Consider the following 9918-nt stretch of genomic DNA (forward strand, 5'->3'; position numbering starts at 1 on the left):
TTAACCTTATGGGGATTCCCTTGTATATTATTTTTTGTTTTTTCCTTGCTGCTTTTAATATTTTTTCTTTGTATTTAATTTTTGTTAGTTTGATTAATATGTGTCTTGGCATGTTTCTCCTTGGATTTATCCTGTATGGGCCTCTCTGTGCTTCCTGGACTTGATTGACTCTTTCCTTTCCCATATTAGGGACGTTTTCAACTATAATCTCTTCAAATAATTTCACAGTCCCTTTCTTTTTCTCTTCTTCTTCTGGGACCCCTCTAATTCAAATGTTGGTATGTTTAATGTCCCAGAGGTCTCTGAGACTGTCCTCAATTCTTTCATTCTTTTTTTGTTATTCTGCTCTGGGGTAGTTATTTCCAGTATTTTATCTTCCAGGTCATTTATCCGTTCTTCTGCCTCAGTTATTCTGCTATTGATTCCTTCTAGAGAATTTTTAATTTCATGTATTGTCTTGTTCATCATTGTTTGTTTGCTCTTTAGTTCTTCAAGTTCCTTGTTAAACATTTCTTGTATTTTCTCCTTTGTATTTCCAAGGTTTTGAGTCATCTTTACTATCATTATTTTGAATTCTTTTTCAGGTAGACTGCCTATTTCCTCTTCATTTGGTCTGGTGGGTTTTGCCTTGCTACTTCATCTGCTATGTGTTTCTCTGTCTTCTCATTTTGCTAAATTTATTGTGTTTGGGGTCTCCTTTTCACAGGCTGTAGGTTCGTAGTTCCTGGTGTTGTTTTTGGTGTCTGCCCCCAGTGACTAAATGGTTCAGTGGGTTGTGAAGGCTTCCTAGTGCAGGAGATTGATGCCTGTGTTCTGGTGTATGAGGCTGGATCTTGTGTTTCTGGTGAGCAGGCCCACATTCAGTGATGTGTTTTGAGGTGTCTGTGACCTTATTAAGATTTTAGGCAGCCTCTCTGCTAATAGGTGGGGTTGTGTTCCTTTCTTGCTAGTTGCTTGGCATAGGGTGTCCAGCCCTGTAGCTTGCTGGTCTTTGAGTGGAGCTGGATCTTGGCATTGAGGTGGAGATCTCTTGGAGAGCTTTCACCATCTGATATTTCTTGGGTCTGGGAGGTCTCTGGTGGACCAGTGTTCTGATCTCAGCTCCCCCACCTCAGAAGCACAGCCCTGACACCCGGCTGGAACACCAAGACCCTGTCAGCCACATGACTCAGAAGAAAAGGGAGAAAAAAGAAAGAAGGAAAGGAAGAAAGAAAAGAAAATTATTAAAATAAAAAATAAAAAAAATATTAAAAATAAAAAAAATTAAATTATTAAAAAAATATATAAATAAAATACAGACAGAACCCTGGGACAAATGGTGAAAGCAAAGGTATACAGACAAAATCACCCAAAGAAGCGTACACGTACACACTCACAAAAAGAGAAAAAGGAAAAAAAAAATATATATATATATATAAAGGAAGAGAGCAATTAAATCAATCAACAAATCTACCAATGATAATAAACTCTAAATATTAAACTAAGATATACATAAAACCAGAAACAAATTAGATGTAGAAAGCAAACCCCAAGTCTATAGTTGTTCCCCAATACCACTGCCTCAATAATTTTGGGTTGATTCATTGTCTATTCAGGTATTCCAGAGATGCAGGTACATCAAGTTGATTGTGGAGATTTAATCTGCTGCTCCTGAGGCTGCTGGGAGATATTTCCCTTTCTCTTCTTTGTTCGCACAGCTCCTGGGGTTCAGCTTTGGATTTGGCCCTGTCTCTGGGTGTAGGTCACCTGAGGGCATCTGTTCTTTGCTCAGACAGAATGGGGTTAAAGTAGCAGCTAATTAGGGGGCTCTGGCTCACTCAGGCCAGTGGGAGGGAGGGGTCCTCAATGGGGGCAAGCCTGCAGAGGCAGAGGCCAGCATGAAATTGCACCAGCCAGAGGCACGCCGTGTGTTCTCCCAGGGAAGTTGTCCCTGGATTACGGGACCCTGGCAGTGGCGGGCTGCACAGTCTCCCAGGAGGGGAGGTGTGGATAGTGATCTCTGCTTGCACACATGCTTTTTGGTGGCTGCAGCAGCAGCCTTCACGTTTCATGCCCGTCTGTGGTATCTGCACTGATAGCTGCTGCTTGCACCCATCCCTGGGGCTCGTTTAGGTGGTGCTCTGAATCCCCTCTCCTCGCACACCTCGAAACAATGGTCTCTTGCCTCTTATGCAGGACCAGACTTCCCCCCGGAGTCCCTCCTGGCTAGCTGTGGTGCACTAGCCCTCTTCATGCTGTGTTCACGCAGCCAACCCCAGTGCATTCCCTGGGATCTGACTTCCGAAGCCCGAGCCTCAGCTCCCATACCCCACCCGTCCTGGCGGGTGAGCAGAGAAGTCTCTCGGGCTGGTAAGTGCTGGTCGGCACCGATCCTCTGTGTGGGAATCTCTTCGCTTTGCCCTTTGCATCCCTATTGCTGCGCTGTCTTCCATGGCTCCAAAGCTTCCCCTGAGCCACCCACAGTCTCCACCAGTGAAGGGGCTTCCTAGTGTGTGGAAACTTTTCCTCCTTCACAGCTCCCTCCCAGAGGTGCAGATCCTGTCCCTATTCTTTTTTCTTTCTTCTTTTGCCCTACCCAGGTACGTGGGGAGTTTCTTGCCTTTTGGGAAGTCTGAGGTCTTATGTCAGCATTCAGTAGGTGTTCTATAGGAGTTTTTCCACATGTTGATGTATTTCTTATGTATTTGTGGGGAGGAAGGTGATCTCCAAGTCTTATGCCTCTGCCATCTTGAAGGTCTCCCAGTTCACATTTATTGCATTCATTTTAGTCTCTTTGATTAGATCTCAATTGAAATACTTTAGAGTTGCTCCAGGCTAGAACACTTGGAATGGAAACAATGCCTGTGCTTATGTCTTTTTCTATTGTACAACTAGAAAAATACCTAATGGGATTCTTGTTTCTTGGTACCAGTGGGCAAAACCATACTGTGGATACTGGGGATTCTTGTTGCCTAGGAGTCAGTTACTAACATCAAGTATGTAGACACTGTGATAAAACTGATACTAGCCTAGTCATTACTTTTTCTCATTTTCTTTTAAATGCTAAAATATGTATATTCTAAATTTTTCTGTACTAGTTCTTAGCCTTTTAATTCTTCTTTTACCAACAAAAAGGATCACTTGGCAAAAACTTGTAGTTAGTCCTGTCTCAGATGGTACATTCAACCCAGATCTTGGATATGAGAAATTTAAGGAACTGTAGTATAAAACTCTGGATATCAGCTTGAAATTGTTGTCACTGATGATCTGTGTCTAACCTGTGCTGTAGTGATGATAATTGTCCACCTCTCTTTTTCTATTATGTCTGACATGTCTTGTTGGTTACTGTTACGGATATTTCTTGCTTTAGTCTACTAAGTATCATTTTTCCTTCAGGTAGAAACATCCTTCTTACTTTCGAAAGAATACCTTTCCCTGTTGTTTGCAGTCTTAGTATACTACACTGATCACTTATATCCAATCCATCAGCAAATTCTTTTGGCCTAATGTTCAAGTTATGTCCAGAACTGATCCCCTCTTATTATCTCCACAGTTACCATTGCCTCTTACATACATTATTTCAAGAACCTCTCAACTGGTCTTTGGGCTTCCCTAGTTTAGCTCTCTACAATCTTTTTTCAACATAACAGTCAACATGACTTTATTAAAAAGTAAACTAAACCATATTACTCCTCTTCAAAATTCTCCATTCTTTTCCCATCCTACTCACAGTGAAAATCAAAGTCCCTGCTGGGACTTACATGGTCAGGTCCCCTGTTATTTCTTCAAGCTCATCTCTTAATACACCACCCCACCATCACTCCACACCAGTCACACTGAGAGTTTGCACTTTCTGTTTCTTCTGCCTAAAAAACTTCACCTAGATATATTCGTGAATTGCTCCCTTTCTTTCTTCAAGTATTTATACAAATATTTAAACACTGCTCCATACAGAGTAGGCAATCATTAAATATTTGTTGATTGTCTGAATGACTGTCAATCAGTTTCTCTGCCCTCCTCTGACAAGGGGTAGTCACATATCCTAAGAATACACTTATCAATCTCTCATATCCCTTCCTCTCACTCTTTCTCTTTTTCTCTTTCTCTTTCTTCCTAAGGAAATTGATTATGGAGTGTAGTAGATAAGGTGAAAAAGAGGTAAAGCTCATTCTTATTGATAGAAATTCTCTCTCAGTTACTTGCAGATTAGAGTCCTAATCATGATCCCTAGTCCTTTCTAGCAGATGGCAGATTTTTTAATTGTCACTTACTTGCCTTCAGTATCACCTCCTCTCTAATCCTGGGTACTCATCCACCTGTGTGAACAACTCCAATATTAGAATCCCTTCTTTCACATTGCATTGCTGACTGCTTCCTGGGCTCCTTAAACTGTAAAGACTGTAGGACACCAGTAGCAGAGACAAACACACTACATAAAGATGCTGTTCACATTTGGACAAACATTTTAGCTTCAGTTGCATCATACAGACAATATAAGTCCTGATAGACTATAAGGAGTACAAATATGAAAAATGTCAAAGACTTGGTTAGAAAGTATGTCAAGTTCTTCTGTTATAAATGTACATAGATTTTTTTAACCAAATGTATTTTTCTGATTGATATTCTTTCTAGTATAAATTGTAATGCAAAGCAGTTATATTTATAAGATGGTTTACCCTTTTCCCTCCTCAAAACCCCACATTAGAGAATGTGAACTGTTTTTTGAGTTCACCATTTTAGATAGCCCATAAAAGTCTATAAGTAATCTACAAAACCTCTATCAAGTGAATACTGGCTACAAGAGATACATATGATCTTGCAACTCAGAAAAGGAAAATGGCACATATTCATCAGTTCATTAATTTAACAAATATCTATTAAGCCTTTACTATATACCAGGTACTCTTACAGATGCTGAGATACAATGATGACTAAGACAGAAATAGTCCATGCTACCATATTGCTTGTTAAACATTTGGCTCCACTTTGGCAATGTGGAAGTATTCCTAATTTGTAAATCTTCAGCATTTTCAATGTATGTGTTTTGAGTGAATATAATTACAACTTTTTTTTTGGAGACTAGTTCAACAGTGTGTGTGAAATTTTCTTATCATTCATTCATTTTCATAGGTATCATTATCCCCTGTAATTTCTGATAAAGGCTGGAAAATTCTTATCACAATTGTATTTGTGCTTTTGGAAGTTCACTGAACATAAAGGAACCACAACAACTGAAACTAAAAACCAAGATTACAGAATTGGCCCCACCATTTGCTTGCTCTATTACTGTCAGTAACTTGTCTCATCTGCCTTTCAACATATTTCTTGCATAGAAAGTCATATTAAAAGGTTTTGATGATTTTTTAATTTTTGAGAATCCATCAAAGAATCATTTTATTTTATATTTGGATGGATTGGGGCAGGTTTTGTTTCATTTCTTTGTATGTTTTATTTCCAGTTTAGATAATTAGGTAGTAATTAGTAATATTTGACATCCTCTTCAGTGTCATCCTCTTTCATTAGTCTACAAAATAAGGCTTTATTTTAATTTTTTTCAATTTCAAAACTTCTTTGAAAGGTATATTTCTTTTTTTATTTTGTGTGGTTTATTTGGATTGATTTTTGGAGCTAACTTGTGTTTTTATGTTTTTCAATTTAGTCCCATCTATAGCCTTCATATATTTTCCATTCCTAATTCTAGCCCATTTTATTACATAATCGAAATATCTCATATCTCACTGAATGTTGAATAGTGTCTGCTTGCAAATCTCACAAATTTAACACAAAAGGTGTTTGGCTTACAGAAGATACACTGTGAAAAATCAGTGATATCATGAAAGATTAAATATTTATAAAGCATGTTGGCATTATGGGCATATAATTGGGGGAATTGTGCTCTTTTTATTTTGCATGAGTGCCTTTAGAAATTTTAAAAAACTGAGCTGAAATAATTTAAAGATCAGAATCCTCAGAGCACAGGGCATCTATCCCCATCCATAGTTGTACGGACTCCATGGAAATACACATCAGAGAATTTTTCTTGACAGTTTGGGCAGTGTGGACTTGCTCCAACTGACACTAGAAAGGCATCCCAAAGGGATCATGTACAGGACTTACAAGGGTACAAGTGTCCATCATCTGTCAGCCATCTTCTCTCATCTCTGACTTGCGTTCCTTTCGTTCTGTCTTTGGGATTCAGACACCACATCACTCATGGCATCTGACAGAAACCACAAGCAGATTGAGAAAATAAAAATAAATTTTTATAGCTGAACTTTCATATCGTGCTGTGTTCTTTGAATACCATAATTTCTGTTAGATGCCTATTTAGTAAGTCCCAGATGTGCTGGCTGATATTCAAAAGGGAGTTACCATTCAATGCTTGATAAACAATATGGGTAAGTGATATTTCATTCACTATTTCTCAAATTGAGTTGCTTTCCTTTACCAGTCTGCTGTGGTAATCAACCCCTGTGACTTTATGAGCAACTTTTTCTAAGGCATATCTCTTTTAGACAAAGTGTATTTATCTCATCACTACGTGATAGATAATGACCCATAACTGCTTAGACGTAAAATTCCATTGTCAATTTTTGCCTGGGTATGTTTACATTTTATTTTAATTTCGTCTATACTGTTGGTTCATGGAAGATCCTTTGCATCCTGTTTCATATTGCAATGGGCATGAGTATAATTTAAGGTTTGCAATGTAAAAGCAGGATGTGCAGAACCACAAAAATCTTAATAATTTTGATTTCTCTTTCCCCAACATTGTGTCACACTTTATTGCACAGTGCTGTCTATAAAATAGCACAAAACAGGGATTTAGTTCCCTTAATATATTTTTCTTTTATAAAGAGTGTTTCTGAGACTATTTTTCCCTTTCTATACTGTTCATCAGGACATATTCTAAGCTTTCTTGCTTGTTTGCTATTGTATATAGATTGCCATGGTTTTTTCAGTGTATGATTTACAGCTAGTAAGTATTTTCCTATCAGGTTGTTGAAGTCTTTTAGTTAGTCACTCATTACTATTTACTTCTATAAATTAATATATATCTTAATTCTCTGTTTGGCATCTAATCTTTTTATAAACTACCAAACCTTTACTTTATTGTGACACTTGGAATTAGGTCTATATCTAGCAGGAAATTTATTTCATAATCCCTAAATACCCCACTGCTCTTATGAACCCAAGTGGTATTATCAATATTTTAGTGAACTATGTGAATCAACTTAGTCAACCAACAAATCTGAGCACCATGTGACCCACAGATAAGTATAAATAGGTTTCCTTGCCTTCAGTATTCTTACAGTCTATTGAAGGTGACAAGGCATGAATAAAAGGAGTCAACAAAAGAATCAACAGAGGACAAATTATAGATTGATTAAAGAGAGATGGAAACAAATACCAGAAGTTACAGAGAACAGATCTCTGTGGAGAGAAGTCAGAAGTGAAAATAGAGGTGGAATGCCAAGATTGAAGATAGATGCAACTGAACCTTAAAGAATGGGTTCGTTTATATTGGCAGTTTGAGGAGCTAGAACATGAATAGTTTGATCCTTAGGGGTGGAAGCTTGGAAGGCTATGCAAAAAAGCATAGAAGCAGGAAAGCAAATGAAATTTGTGGAAAAAAAAAGTCATTATACCATTTTGCTCAGTAGTGACAGTTTGTATATACAATAGGAGGTAAAACCAGATGAAAAGTTTGTGTTCCATAACTGAGAGTATTTTATACCAGGTAAAGAGGACTATGATAAAATATTATTTCAGAAAAACTAGTAGGTAGGATGCAAGTGAATTCTAAAAGCTAGTAGGTAGGATGCAAGTTGGAAGCAGGAAGAGAAGAGATTACATCATTTTAGTGTTCCAGGGGATACACAGGAGCCCACCACAGTGTTAGCTGTAAGAATAGAAAGAAAGGAATGGCTGAGAAAGAAGTTACATAGAAACTAAAGATCAGGTAATTAAGGTAAGCCCGAAATGGGTTTTGTCAGGGAAATTATGAATTCAGTTTTCAAAATGCCAAATTTGAGATGAAAATGGAGTGTCTCAGAATATCTCTTGTATCTAATTATTTTAGATATAGGATTGGAATCCAAGAAGATTAAAAGCCAGGGACAAAGGTTTTAGAGTTGACCTTTGTGGTGTGTATGCAATGTTGGGAGCAAAGCTCACTTAGTAATTACCAGTGAAGTTCCTGCAGTGCTAAATCTTTCATGAATGTTCGTATTGAGGAAAATTGATTTTCCCTGGCCAAAAGCTAGATTCCAAAGGCTTTCCTGGATTCCAGCTGCTGGGGGAAATACATGGCATAGTTCACAAATTCATAATCATCAGTGCAAAATCTGCTGACATGGGAATAGCAGTAGGATTTTATGAGTTCCCATTTGAAATGATACATTCCTATGTGACAGGGATGTGTTTTCTTTTTTGGAGCACTTATCTCAATATCACATATGATTCATGTACTTTATGTTTTTCCATTGATTATTAAAAAGTATCTTCCATAAGTATCTCATTACTCACACATGACACGTGATCAAAACAAATCTTTCAGTCTCTCATTTCTTGCTAAATATCCCATTATTACATACTTACTCAGTCCTTAGAATAGAAGTAGGTGTACATACTATTACTTAGAGCGCTTTTAAAATAGTAAAGAACAAGTCAACCTATAATCGGATATATCTCATTTAGATTTAAGATTTATAAACTCTAAAATGCTGAAGGGAACTATGGTTATTTTATATTCTTTTGTCTTATAAATTGTAATATGTATTAAGATTATTAATATTAAATATCAGTGATAACTGGATATATCCAGAACTGTACAAAAGCTTTATCTTGCTCAAGGAGCTGAATCAGATTGAAACTATTTTATAGCCTATTGTGGACCAGGGAGGCCCTTTTTGTCTATCATCATCTTTAAAGTTGAGAGCCTCATTTCTTTTTTTTTTTTTTACATCTTTATTAGAGTATAATTGCTTTACAATGGTGTGTTAGTTTCTGCTTTGCAACAAAATGACTCAGTTATATATATACATATGTTCCCATATCTCTTCTCTCTTGCGTCTCCCTCCCTCCCACCCTCTCTATCCCACCCCTCCAGGTGATCACAGAGCACCGAGCTGATCTCCCTGTGCTATGAGGCTGCTTCCCACTAGCTATCTGTTTTACATTTGGTAGTGTATATATGTCCATGCCACTCTCTCACTTTGTCCCAGCTTACCCTTCCCCCACCTCATGTCCTCAAGTCCATTCTCTACGTCTGCATCTTTACTCCTGTACTGCCCCTAGGTTCATCAGAACTATTTTTTTTTTTGTTTTAGATTCCATAGATATGTGTTAGCATACGATATTTATTTTTCTCTTTCTGACTTACTTCACTCTGTATGACAGTCTCTATGTCCATCCACCTCACTACAAATAACTCAGTTTTGTTTCTTTATATGGCTGAGTAATATTCCATTGTATATATGTGCCACATCTTCTTTATCCATTCATCTGTCAATGGACACTATGTTGCTTCCATGTCCTGGAGAGAGCCTCACTTCTTGAGGCCTTGAGGATCCTAGGGTGGCTGGACTCAGCCAGACTGTTAGAGTGATGGATGAAATATGAATGCAAAACTTTTTTTCTTTCCAACAGAGAGAAGTAGAGTCTATTTTTCTCTCCCTTTGAAACTGGTCTTGCCTTGTAACCTGATTTGGCCAATAAAGTGTGGTGAGGTGACCTTGTACAACTGCTGAGGTTGCCGCTTAAAAGATTAGCCACTCTGCCTTTGCCACCTGACATGTTCTCTCTTAGATGACAGCCACCATGGAACATGTCTGACTACTTTGACACCACCATGCTGTGAAGAGGCCATTCATCTGCATGATCCTGCACAAGTCACTTAGCATGCTAACTCAGAAGTGAGGAGAATATGTCCTCTAC

Source organism: Tursiops truncatus, chromosome 3 (assembly GCF_011762595.2).
Source record: "Tursiops truncatus isolate mTurTru1 chromosome 3, mTurTru1.mat.Y, whole genome shotgun sequence".
NCBI classification, from domain to species: Eukaryota; Metazoa; Chordata; class Mammalia; order Artiodactyla; family Delphinidae; genus Tursiops; species Tursiops truncatus.